This window comes from Dasypus novemcinctus, chromosome 8 (genome assembly GCF_030445035.2).
Source record: "Dasypus novemcinctus isolate mDasNov1 chromosome 8, mDasNov1.1.hap2, whole genome shotgun sequence".
NCBI lineage: Eukaryota > Metazoa > Chordata > Mammalia > Cingulata > Dasypodidae > Dasypus > Dasypus novemcinctus.
The window spans coordinates 17,744,728-17,757,757 of record NC_080680.1 but is presented as its reverse complement, the minus strand read 5'-3'; positions in this window follow the sequence as shown (position 1 = coordinate 17,757,757).

Here is a 13,030-nt window from a genome sequence, read left to right as displayed (position 1 = left end):
CATTTCCAAAGAGGGGCCATCTGCCCTGGTAGTTAACCCCATCGGCCATGACCATAACTCCCATGGGTCTCTTTAGCCCTCAAAGGAACCAATATCTGGGGGTTGTATCTGCTTTATTGAAACATGATTCTTAAAGTTCTTTTTTTTTTTTTTAATTCTTATACTTAGTAGAAACCACATATGTTGAAAATGCATGGAAAGCAGTTGGTAACAGGACCAGAATAGAGCAGTGAATCCAGTCCAATTGGAAAGATGGCTTTCTCTCCATTTAGCTTTTTTCTTTTTCTTTTTAACTTCATTTTAAAAGGAGTTTTAGATTACAGAAAAGTTACATTAAAAATATGGGGAATTCCCATATACCCCACCTCCTCCCCCTTACATTTTCCCCTATTAATAATGTCTTGATCATGTACATTTGTTACAATTGAAGAACAAATATTGAAACATTGCTACTAACCATGGTCTATAGTTTACATTATGGTTTACACTTTACACCACTGAATTTTATAGGTTTTGACAAAATGTATGATGGCCTGTATCTGTCATTACAATCTCATGCAGAACAATTCCAATGCCCTAAAAATGTCCTCTGTTCCCCTATTCTTCCCTACTCCTCCCCTCAGAATCCCTGGTAACCACTTTTTTTCTATCAAGGTTACAAGTTCTTCTGTTACTACAATAATAATAAGTCTACTTTGGTCCACGGTTGCATTTCCCCCTTATGTTTGTTCATTTCTCAATCTTGAAGATTTGGGATGGTGATGTCTGCTCTGCTTCATACTGAGAGGGGACTTAAATCTTACAGGGCAGATGGAAAGAGCTGTTTCACTTGCAGTTGTAGATACTCTCTGTTTTGGGGATGGGGGTTGTCCATCATCATCCTTTTGTTAGTTGTCCGGGGAGCGTCCAATGAACTGGAGAGAAGGTGCTGGCTGCAACTCTGCTGAGATTCTGGATTCATCTGGCATATGAACAGACTGATTTAAGTCTCTGGGACACATATTTAGTAGGTATAGTGCTAATTATAGGTTCAAATAAAAGGGGTAGAAGAATCATATGTAGGGAAATTAAAAATGAGTCCAACTCTGTCACACTGGGGTATTAGGTTGTCATATCTTCCAAGGTAAGTCCCACCGACGGGGTGCTGATTTAATGGGTTTGTGTGCCCTGTCCAGATGTCTCTAGAACCCTCAGGACCACATGTGATTGAGGCTTGGTTTACTGTCGCCGTTAGTGAGATCCACCTGAGACATGCATAAGCGTAACCTCTGGAAAGACCTCCCAACTCACTTTGAAATATCTTAGCCACAAAATTTCTTTTGTATTTAATGTTTCCCCTTTTTGTCCAAAGTCTTTTTCCAAATGCATCACTGGTTGGCAACTGGTATTAAGCCCTTGATGCTAGAGAGACACATCCCCTGGGTATGCCTGGGAGGAAGGTAATGAGTTTTTTGCTGAGTTTGCTTAGAGAAAGTGCTTAGAGAAAGGCCACATTTGAGTACAAGGAGGTTTTCTGAGGTAACTCTTAGGCAATGTTTCAATTTTACAAGAATAAGGTTCATAAGTACCAGCATTAATATCAAGGGTTTGGCATATTCATTTGTTTTCTTTTATTAGGCACTGCCTATGTACTCTAGAGATTCTTTCCACTCTATTACAGAACATGGCAGGACTCCAGGGGATGGGAATATAATATTTTCTTGGTTATTGTGTGGGCCTCCACCCAGTGAGATAACACCCAATGGCTACATGAATGCCTACATGTTTCATAGAGGCATGCCCCAGGTGCACCTTCTCCACACATCCCCCAACAACTGACACCATGCACCAGTGACCCTCCCCTGATTTAGTTACCAAAAGAACACTCCAACAATTGTATTCTCAGCCACAGTCCTTTACCTCCCTGTAGTTCACCTGATCCTTCCTCCAGCCATTCCCCCCAGCTCTATGGACAGCCCAACCCACCCACCAACCCCACTCCTACTCACCCATCCCCCAACCCCATCCATACACTCCAACATCATCAATCCCACTCAATTCACTGCACCGCCATCACCCCATCCACTACCAAACCTTCCCCACACATCGTATTAGAGATTCTGCCCAGATTGAGGATTGGCTCACTACTCTCTATTCTCTTTCTATCTCTTGGTAACCTAGCTTCCAGACAATAGCTCTGTGAGTCTGGTCAATATGCTTAGTTAATATCAGTGAGATCATGCAATATTTGTCCTTTTGTGACTGGCTTACTTCACTCAACAAGAGGTCTTCAAGATTCATCCATGTTGTCACATGTGTCAATACTTCATTGCCTCTTAAAGCTGAGTAATATTCCATTGTATGTATATTCCACTGTTTGTTTATCCATTCAGCCATTGATGGACACTTGAGTTGATTCCAACTTTTGTAATTTTGAATAATGCCACGATGAACACTGGTGCACATAAATCCATTTTGTGTCCCTGCTTTCAATTCTTCTGGGTATATTCCTGGTAGTGGGATTATTGGATCATATGACAATTCTATGCTTAGCTTCCTGAGCAGCCACAAAACTGTCCTCCACAGTGTCTACACAATTCTACATTCAAACCAGCAGTGGATAAGAGTTTGTATTCCTCCACAAACTCTCTAACACTTGTAGTTTTCTGTTTTCTTTTTCTTTTTTTAATAGCAGCCCATCTAATAGGTGTAAGATGATATCTCATTGCAGTTTTGATTGCTGTATTGGTCAGAGTTCTCTAGGGAAACAGAATTAGTAAGAGATATCTGTCAATAATATACGATTTTTTTTAATAGTATGTGATTTTATAAGAGTCTTTCATGTGGCTGTGGGGATGCACAAGTCCAGGTTCTGCAGGCAGGCTGCAATCAGGGCCTCCAATGAAAGTCTAGTGAAGTTTCTTGACAAGTTCTGGGAGACGTTGGCTGTCCGAAAATGAGCTGGGAAATTCTCTCTCAATGCTGGAATAACTTCCCCTTTTAAGGCATTCAGCTGATTGGATAAAGCATCACTCATTGCTAATGGCACTCTCTCTTACTGATGTAATTGTAATCAGCTATCTATGATTTACCACTGTAGTAAAGTCAATGGTGACTAAAGTCCATAAATGCTCTTATATTACAGTTAGTCCAGTGCTTGCTTGACCAAAGAATTGGGCACAGTTACCCAGCTGAGTTGACACAATAGTCTAACCATCACAGTCCACCCCTTGTCAACTCAGCAACCATACACATTACCTTAAATCATACTTAGTCTGTAAGTAAAAACAATAACAGACATGCATATATATATATTTCCACCTAACCATGTTCAACTCTTCCACATGCACCTAGAAACACATTAATTCCATATAGAATAGGGTTTAAGTTATTGGGTAATATTCACTCTCAAACTTGACATCCTTAAATATTATGATATGAAACTGATACAACTTGTTATATGATAAGGGAAGAGTTTGGGGAAGAAGACAAAGAAATTAGTTTTGTGTACATATACAATCATCATCATCATCATGAAACAAGGAAGAAAGATTTATGACCATTATAGTCCTCATTTCTGTAACTGCTCATGTGGTCGAAATTCATATTTATCACTACCTTCTTCCACTACCCATTCCATGTTTCCATTATTCTCAGCAAGCACTTCAGTTGGCTGTGGGTCTTTGCCTGGTGGGGTGACCCAAACTTTCATTTATGAAGATTCTGGGCCATTGTTAGTCATTGGAGTTTTCCACTGACTTTAATCATAGGACATGGTGGTACTAGGAGATGCCCCAGAGGATCTCCTGTATTCCAGGCAAACTCTTCTTTACCCCCATTATGTAGATGCAGTCCTATTGCGTCTTGATAGGCAGGATCAGTCACCCCAGCCAGTACAGTAATTCCCTTCTTTGACTATTGATTCAGAGGTAAGAGGAGTCCAAAGTGGCCAGGTGGTAGTTTTAACTTCCAGTTCAATGGAATCATGTTGTGTTTCCTGGTGACAGCACTCCTCCTTTTGGGAATAAAACGTGTATACCAGCAGAGTTTGAGGCTGCAGGGACAGGAAGCAAAAATTTTCCTAGTGGATCACTAGGGGTAATAGTGAATGGTGCCACTCCCATTTCCACCCCTTGATTCCTGGACCCATGGATTCTGGTTATGGGAGAAACAGCACCATAGAGTGGATGCTGATTTAGAGCATACACAGCCTGCTGGAAAACATTGCCCCAGCCCTGCAAGGTATTGCCACCTAGTTGGCATTGTAATTCAGTCTTCAAAATGCCATTCCACCATTCTATCAATCCAGGTGCTTCAGGGTGATGGGGAACATGGTAAGACCAGTGAATTCCATGGACATGTGCCCATTCCTGCACATTGTTTGCTGTGTAAGGGGTTCCTTGATTGGAAGCAATGCTGTGTGGAATGCCATGGTGTTAGACAAGACATTGAGTAAGCTCACAGATGGTAGTTCTGGAAGAAACATTGTGTGCAGGAAATGCAAACCCATATCCAGAGTATATGTCTATTCCAGTTAAAACAAATTGCTGCCCCTTCCATGGCGGAAATGGTCCAATTTAGTCAACCTGCCACCAGGTATCAGGCTGGTCACCTTGAAGAATGGTGCCATATCAGGGGCTGAGTGTGGGTCTCTGCTTCTGGCAGATTGGGCACTCAGCAGTGGCTGTAGCCAAGTCAGCCTTGGTAAGGGGAAGTCCTGTTGCTGAACCCATGCATAACCTCCATCCCAATTCTCTGGATTCCACTCTTTTCTAATCAATGCCTTCACTTTAACTGCAGAAACCCTGCAGGGTTGAGATTTTTGTTTCCTTTGTAACTCTGCTACTTGTACAATGAGAGTCTGAGTTTGGCTCTCAGATATTTTGAGCCTGTGGCTTTAGGAGACAAGATTTTCTTTCAGAGCATACATAAAAACTTTAGCATCATTCTTGTGGTATTTAAGTTTTAAATTTGAAGCCTTTAACTCATCTTTCTTTTGTAATAGAATCCAGAGTATCTAGGAGGAGCCAGCCTACATCATTATACCATTTGACTCCAAAAATCTCTGTTAAGATGTTGAAAACACTCTCACCCAGATCCTTGCTTCTTATAAGCTTGGAAGTAGGGGAATCCAAAGATGCTATTTTGCGTATCTTGATTGCCAACTCATGCCATGGACTGTTAGCAGCCTCTTTGTTATTGGAAAGGGAGTGGTCAGTACCCTTGAGTCCAATTAGAGTAGGCAGCCAATTGCAAAACTCCCAGAACCACCTCAGACACCCCATGTTTAAGACTCTGTTCCTCAAGACCCCACTCCTGGTACCAAGCTGTATTAGTCAGGGTTTTCTAGGGAAACAGAATCAACAAGAGATATCTGTCAATAGTATGTGATTTTATAAGTATCTCATGCAGCCATGGGGATGCACAAGTCCTGGTTCCTCACGCAGCTGTGGGGATGCACAAGTCCAGGTTCTGCAGGCAGGCTGCAACCAGGGCTTCTAATGAAAGTCCAGTGAATTTTCCTGATGAGTTCTGGGAGACATTGGCTATCCAAAGACGAGCTGGGAAATTCTCACCCAACGCTGGAATCACTTCCCCTTTTAAGGCATTCAACTGATAGGGTTAAACATTACTCATTGCTGATGGCAATGTCGCTGATTGATGTAATTGTAATCAGCTATCTATGATTTACCACTGCAGTAAAGTCAATGGTGACTAAAGTCCATAAATGCCCTTGTATTACAGTTAGCCCAGTGCTTGCTTGACCAAAAAATTGGGCACCGTTACCTGGCTGAGTTGACACAATAGTCTAACCATCACAATTGCATTTCCAGGAAAGTGATGTTGAGCATCTTTTCATGTGCTTTTTAGCCATTTGTATTAATATTTCCTCTTTGGAAAGATGTCAGTTGAAATCTCTTGCCCATGTTTAAAATGGGCTGTCTTTTTATTTTCAAGATGTAGGTTTTCTTACATATATACTGAATATTAGGCCCTTATCAGAAGTGTGGCCCCGAATATTTTCTCCCACTAAGTAGGCTGTCTATTCCCTTTCTTGACAAACTCCGTTGAAGTACAAAAGTTTTAAATTTTGGAACAAGACAAGGATGCTCACTGATAATACTCATATTGAACACTGTATTAGAAGTACTTGTTTAAGCACTTAGGCAAAAAAAAATATATATATATATAAGGCATCCAAATTAGAAGGGAAGAAGTAAAACTTTATGGGCAGGTGACATGATCCTATATATAGAAAGTCCTGAAAAAAATCTACAACAAAGCTTCTAGAGCTCATATATTAGCTCAGCACAGTGGTAGGATATAAGATAAAGATGCAAAAATCAGTCGCATTTCTGTACACTAATAATGAATAATCTGAGGAAGAAATCCAGAAAAATTCCTTTTCAACTAGCAACTAAAAGAATCAAATACCTACAAATAAACTTAACTAAGGATGGAAAGGACTTATACACAAAAAAACTACACAGCATTGCTAGAGAAAATCAAAGAAGATCAAAATAAATGGAAGAATATTCCATATTCATAGATTGGAAGTCTAAATATTAAGATTTCTATCCTACACAAATTAATTTACAGATTCAGTACAATCCCAATAAAAGTTCCATCAGCATTTTTTGCTGAACTGGAAAAGCCAATTATCAAATTTATTTGAGGGAAGCAGACTTGGCCCAATGGATAGGACATCCACCTACCACATGGGAGGTCTGAGGTTCAAACCCCAGGTCTCCTTGACCCGTGGGGAGCTGGCCCATGTGCAGTGCTGATGGGTGCAAGGAGTGCCATGCCACACAGGGGTGTCCCTTGCATGGGGGAGCCCCACATATGCAAGGAGTGTGCCCCATAAGGAGAGCCACCCAGCATGAAAGAAAGTGCAGCCTGCCTAGGAATGGCACTGCACACATGGAGAGCTGATGCAACAAGATGATACAACAAAAAGAAACACAGATTCCTGGTACTGCTGATAAGGATAGAAGCAGTCACAGGAGAACACACAGTGAATGGACGCAGAGAGCTGACAACTGGGGAGGGGGAAGGGGAGAGAAATAAAATTTTAAAAATCCTAAAAAAAATAACTAAACATATGAATGTCCTGAGTATGGAGAAACTTTCAGCCAGACACTGAACCTCACACTGCATCAGAAAACCCAAACAGCAGAGTACATTTCATGGATCTTGGAAATCTTTCAGCCTGAAGTCCCACCTAACAGAATATCAGAGATCTCCTACAAGAGAAAATCTGTATAAAGGTAATGTAGGTAGGGAAACTTTCAACCAGTAACCATTCCTTTTCTCCTTATGTATACAACTAGTCAATTTCCCAAGCACTTTTTTTTCAAAGATTTATTTGTTATTTATCTCTCCCCTTCCCTACCCCCCCAGTTGTCTGCTCTCTGTGTCCATTTGCTGTGTGTTCTTCTGTGTCCACTTGTATTCTTGTCAGCGGCACCAGGAATCTGTGTCGTGTTTTGTTGTGTCATCTTGCTGTGTCACCTCTCCGTGTGTGCAGTGCCACTCCTGGGAAGGCTGCACTTTTTTCGCACTGGGTGGCTCTCCTTACAGGGCACACTCCTTGCACATGGGGCTCCCTTACATGGGGGACACCCCTGCATGGCACGACACTCCTTGCATGCATCAGCACTGTGCATGGGCCAGCTCATCACATGGGTCAGGAGGCCCTGGGTTTGAACCCTGGACCTCCCATGTGGTAGGCGGATGCTATATCCATTGAGCCAAATCTGCTACCCCTAAGCACTCTTTTTATCCAAATGATGTAAAGTCACAAACCTGTAACTAGTGAATTTGGGTGTCAGTTGTAAAACAAATCCCATGAAAGTGATCCATCATTCTATATATGTACTGTGCTGTCTGTAGTCCCTATACTGACATCCACTCCAATTAATAGTCAGGCTAATTTACCCTCTGCCTTGACTTTAACGTTGGCAAAGTAATATAAACCAAAAGGTCAAAAGACAGAGCCAAGAAGGGGTGGCTGCCACTAAGAGAAGGAGACATATCCCCACTCACCCTGAAGCCCGGTCTCTCTTTAAGGATACAGGCTAGGAGCCAATTGGAAAGGGGGCTATATTCACCTAATGGGGGTTGAAATACAACAATTGACTGTCATTGTACAAGATGGAAAAATTGTCTCTAGGAAAGGATCCCACACAATTAGTAAGGTAGGTGGGAATGACCCACAGAAGAGGTTTTGGACCCTCTTTTTTTCTTGCATGTAATGGTATGTATCATCTGAACCTCATTCCTTTTTAAGATTAAGTAATATTCCATTATTTGGATATACTACATTTTTTAATCCATTCATCTGCTAATGGATATTTGGATTGTTAACATCTTCACTTATTGTGAAAAACACTGCTATGAACACTGTTATACATATATCGTTCTGAGTTCTGCTTTCAATTCTCTTAGGTATATACCTACATGAGGGATGGCTAAGTTACATTGTAGTTCTATGTTGAAATTTTTTAGGAACTTCCAAACTGTTTTCCACAGAATTTTACATTCCCACCAGCAATGCATGAGAGTTGCAATTTTCCCACATCTCACCCATCAGATTTTACATTATTTTATATTAATTTTTAAAATTATAACCATCCTAGTCATTGTGAAATGGTATCTCATTGTGGTTTTGTTTTCTATTTTCCTAATGGCTAATGATGTTAAGCATCTTTTCAAGTGCTTATTGGCCAGTTGTATGTCTATTTTGGAGAAATGTCAGTACAAGTCTTTTACCATTTTTTATAGGGTTGTCTTTTTATTGTTTAGCTGTAGACCTTACATGTTCTGGATATTAAATACTTATCAGACCTATGATTTGTAAATATTTTCTTCCATTCCACTGTTGTCTTTTCATTTCCTTTGGATTATGTTCTTAAATACAAAAAAAATTTTAAGATCTGATGAAGTTCAGTTTATTTATTCTTTCGTTGCTTGTGCTTTTGGTATAAAGGTTAAGAATCCATTGCTAATAAGTATTTCAGTTATTTCCCTAGGTTTTCCTCAAAGAGAGTTATACTGCTTGTTTTTCTATTTAGGTCATTGATCCATTTTTAGTTTATTTGTGTATGATGTGAGGGTTGGGTCTACTTTCCCTTTTTCACATGTGGATATCCAGTTCCCAGCACTGTTTGCTGAAGAGTCTATTGTTTCCCCATTGACTGAACTTTAATTTCTTTTAAAAAATCAGCTGGCCAGGGAGTGGATGTGGCTCAAGTCATTGGGCACCTGCCTCTCACATGGAAGGTCCTGGGTTTGGTTCCCAGTGCCTCCTAAAGAAGACAAACAGCAAGCAGACAGAGCAAGCAATGAGCAAAAACAATGACAAGACAAGAAGAAAAAAACAACAAGCAGACAACAAGCAAAAACAACGAGCAGCCAATGAGCCAAAAAACCAAACCAAACCAAAACAAACAGGGAGCGGATGTGGCTCAACCAGTTCAGTGCCTGCCTCCCACATGGGAGGTCCTTGGTTCAGTTCCTCGTGCCTCCTAAAGAAAAAACAAAGGAGAACAAGCAAAAAACAACAAGCAATGAGCAGACAATGAGCAAAAACAGCGAGTGAACAGATGAAGGAGCCATCTCGGTGTGGGAGATAATTTTTAAAATATATATATATATATATATTTTTTAAAGTGTAAGGCAATGGAGTAGACATAGCTCAGTTAAAAAAAAAAAATCAGTTGGCCAGAAATAGATAGAAAAAGGGCATTGGAGCAAAATAGGGAGAAAGCATAGAAATCATCCGCAGAAGCTGCTTTGGAGACATGCAGACCAGAAGAGTACTGTGTGCATGATCCAGTAAGGACTGGGGATGGAGAGATGAAGAGACCAAAGGGAAAAACATGAGCTGCTGCGCACACAGCTAGCCACACCACCCATCCCCACCCCTGAGGTGAACAGCCTTGGTAAAACCTGCAGCTGAGTGGCTGCCATAGAGTGAAAAGGACATATCTTTCCCTGGGAAGAGGTAGGATGTGGCTGAGGGCTAAGTGTGGTTTCTTTTTGGTGACTTTAACAACAAAAACTCAAATAGCTGGTTCAGACAAAATAGTTAGTGGAAACTGAAGGATTCATCTCAGTGGAAAACTTCGCTGACATGCTCTATCTGCTGACCAACTGGGAAAGTGAAGGAAGAAAGTACTTGTCCCTCACATTTCTTCCCAGACACTGGAGATCTGGTCTAGTTATCTCCCTTCCCCTGTTATGATAAATGGGGCAATCTTATAAAGTTTTAGAAAAAAATGACCAAAAAAATCAAAGAACTGTGAAATAAAACCACTAGGCAAGAGAGAGTATTTGATCAACAGAGAAAAATCACCAACATAATCAGATGCCTAGCTATCAACAAAAGATAAAAAGCCATGTTAAGACACAGGAAGATATGCCCCAGCCAAAGAACAAACTGAGAATCCAGATTAGAAAAACAACAAAAAGACTAAATATCTAGGAATTAATTTAATTAGGAATGTAATGGATCTGTATTCAGAAAACTACAAAACATTACTAAAATAAATCAAAGAAGACCTAAATAAATGGAAAAGACTTTCCGTGTTTAAGGATTGGGAGACTAAACACCATAAAATGTCAATTCTAACCAAATTGATTTATAGATTCAATGCAATACCAATCAAAATTTCAACAGTCTACTTTACAGAAACATAAAAGTCAATTACTAAATTATTTAGAAGGGAAAGGGGTTTCTAAAGCCAAGGACATCCTAATAAAAGAAAAACTATTTGGAGGATTCATGCTTCCAGGCTTTGAAGTGTATTATAAAGCTACGGTGGTCAAATCAGCATGGTATTGGCATAAAGATAAACACATTGATCAGTGGAATTGAATTAAGAGTTCAAAAATAGGCTCTTACCTCTATTGTCAACTACTAAGTACACTTTTCTGGGACAGAAAAGTCTCTTCAACAAATGGTGCTGGGAGAACTGGATATCCATAACCAAAAGAATGAAAGAGGGGATCGATCTCACTCCTTATGTAAGAATCAACTCAAAATGGGCCAAAGACCTAAACATAAAAGCCAGAACCATAAAACTCCTAGACGATAATACAGGGAAACATCTACAAGACCTTGTAGTAGGTGGAGGTCTTAAACCTTACAGTCAAAGCATAATCAATGAAAGAAAACATAGATAAAGGAGACGTCCCCAAAATTAAACACATCTGCAATTCAAAGGACTTTGTGAAGAGGGTCAAAAGGCAGACTACTCAATGGGAATAAATATTTGGAAATCATACATCCAATAAGGGTCTAATATTTATAATACATAAAGAGACCTTACAATTCAACAATTAAAAGACAAATGACCTGATTAAAAAATGGGTAAAAGACCTAAATAGACATTTTCTAAAAAATAAATACAAATAGCAAAAGAGCACATGAAAAAACATTCAACATCATTGGCTATTAGGGAAATGCAAATCAAAACTACAATGAGATATCATTTCGTACCTACTAGAATGACCACTATTAACAAAAAAGAAAACTACAAGTGGTGGAAAGGATATGGAGAGACTGGAACACATACATTCTTGGTGGAAATGTAGAATAGGACAGTCACTGTGGAAGTCTGTTTGGTCATTCCTAAGGAAGTTGGATATATATCCGCCATGTAACCCTGCCATACCACTACTAAGTATATACCCAGAACTGAAAGCAGTGACATGGACAGCTGCACACCAATGTTCATAGCAACATTATTCATAATTGCTAAAAGATAGAAACAACCCAGGTGTCCAACAACTGATGAATGCATAAAACAGACTGTGGTATATACACACAATGGGATATTATTATTCAGCTGTTAAGAATAAATGAAGTCGTGAAGCATATGATAACCTGCTTGAACCTGGAGGACATCATGATGAGTGAAGCAAGCCTGGAACAAAAGAACAAATGTTGCATGATTCACGACTGTGAACTATATATAATGAGCAAACTTGTGGAATTAATAAGTAGAAAATATGCCACAGAGAATAGAATGTGGATAGAGAATGAAAAACTGATGTTTAATCTGTGCAGAGTTGATAAAGAGTTGTTTGTAAATGCCCATCATAGGATTTGTAATTAGTAGCACTACATGGGTGTGAGAGTGGTTTATTTTTTGTTGTTTTTTCTCTTTATTTTTCAGTAATGAAAATGCTCTAATATTGATTGAAGTGATGAATACACAACTCTGTGATTATACTATACACCATTGATTGTATACTTTACATAAATTTTATGATTTATGAACAAAAAAATAATAGAGTGTGTTGAAGGAAAAATATACAAAGAAAAAAAATACAGGAGCTTTCCACCTTGGTGAAATTTCTATTTGTCCAGTGGGGTGGGGCATGTTGAGATATCCCTTCTAAAGTGAAGATAAGCTGTTGCACCTAACCCCTCCTACAACCAAAAAAAAGGCACAACACTTAGTTGATCTCATTGGATTTTAGAGACAACATATTCCCCATTTGGGTGTGCTACTCTGGCACATTTAACTGAGTCACCAGAAAGGTTGCTAGGTTTGAGTGGCCCCCAGAACAAGAGGAGGCTCTGCAACAGGTCCCGGCTTCTGTGCAAGCTGTACTGCAGTTGGGCCATATGGCAGATCCAATGGTGTTGGAAGTGTCAGTGGCAAATAGAGATGCCACCTGCAGCCTGTGACAGGCTGCTATAGGGGCATCTCACACAGACCCTTAGAATTTTGGAGCAAAGCTCTGCTATCCTCTGCAGAGAATTACTCTTCTTTTGAGAGAGAGCTTTTGGCGTGCTACTGTGCCTTAGTAGAGACTGAACAATTTATCATGGGCCACCAAGATACCATGTGATCTGAGTTGCCTATCATGAGCTGGGTATTGTCTGACCCACCAAACCATAAAGTTGGGCATGCCCAGCAGCACTCCATCATAAAATGAATGTGGTATACAAGAAATAGGGCTTGAATGGGTCCTGAACTCACAATTAAATTATATGAGGAAGTGGCCTAAATGCCCATGGTTAACTTCTCTTTCC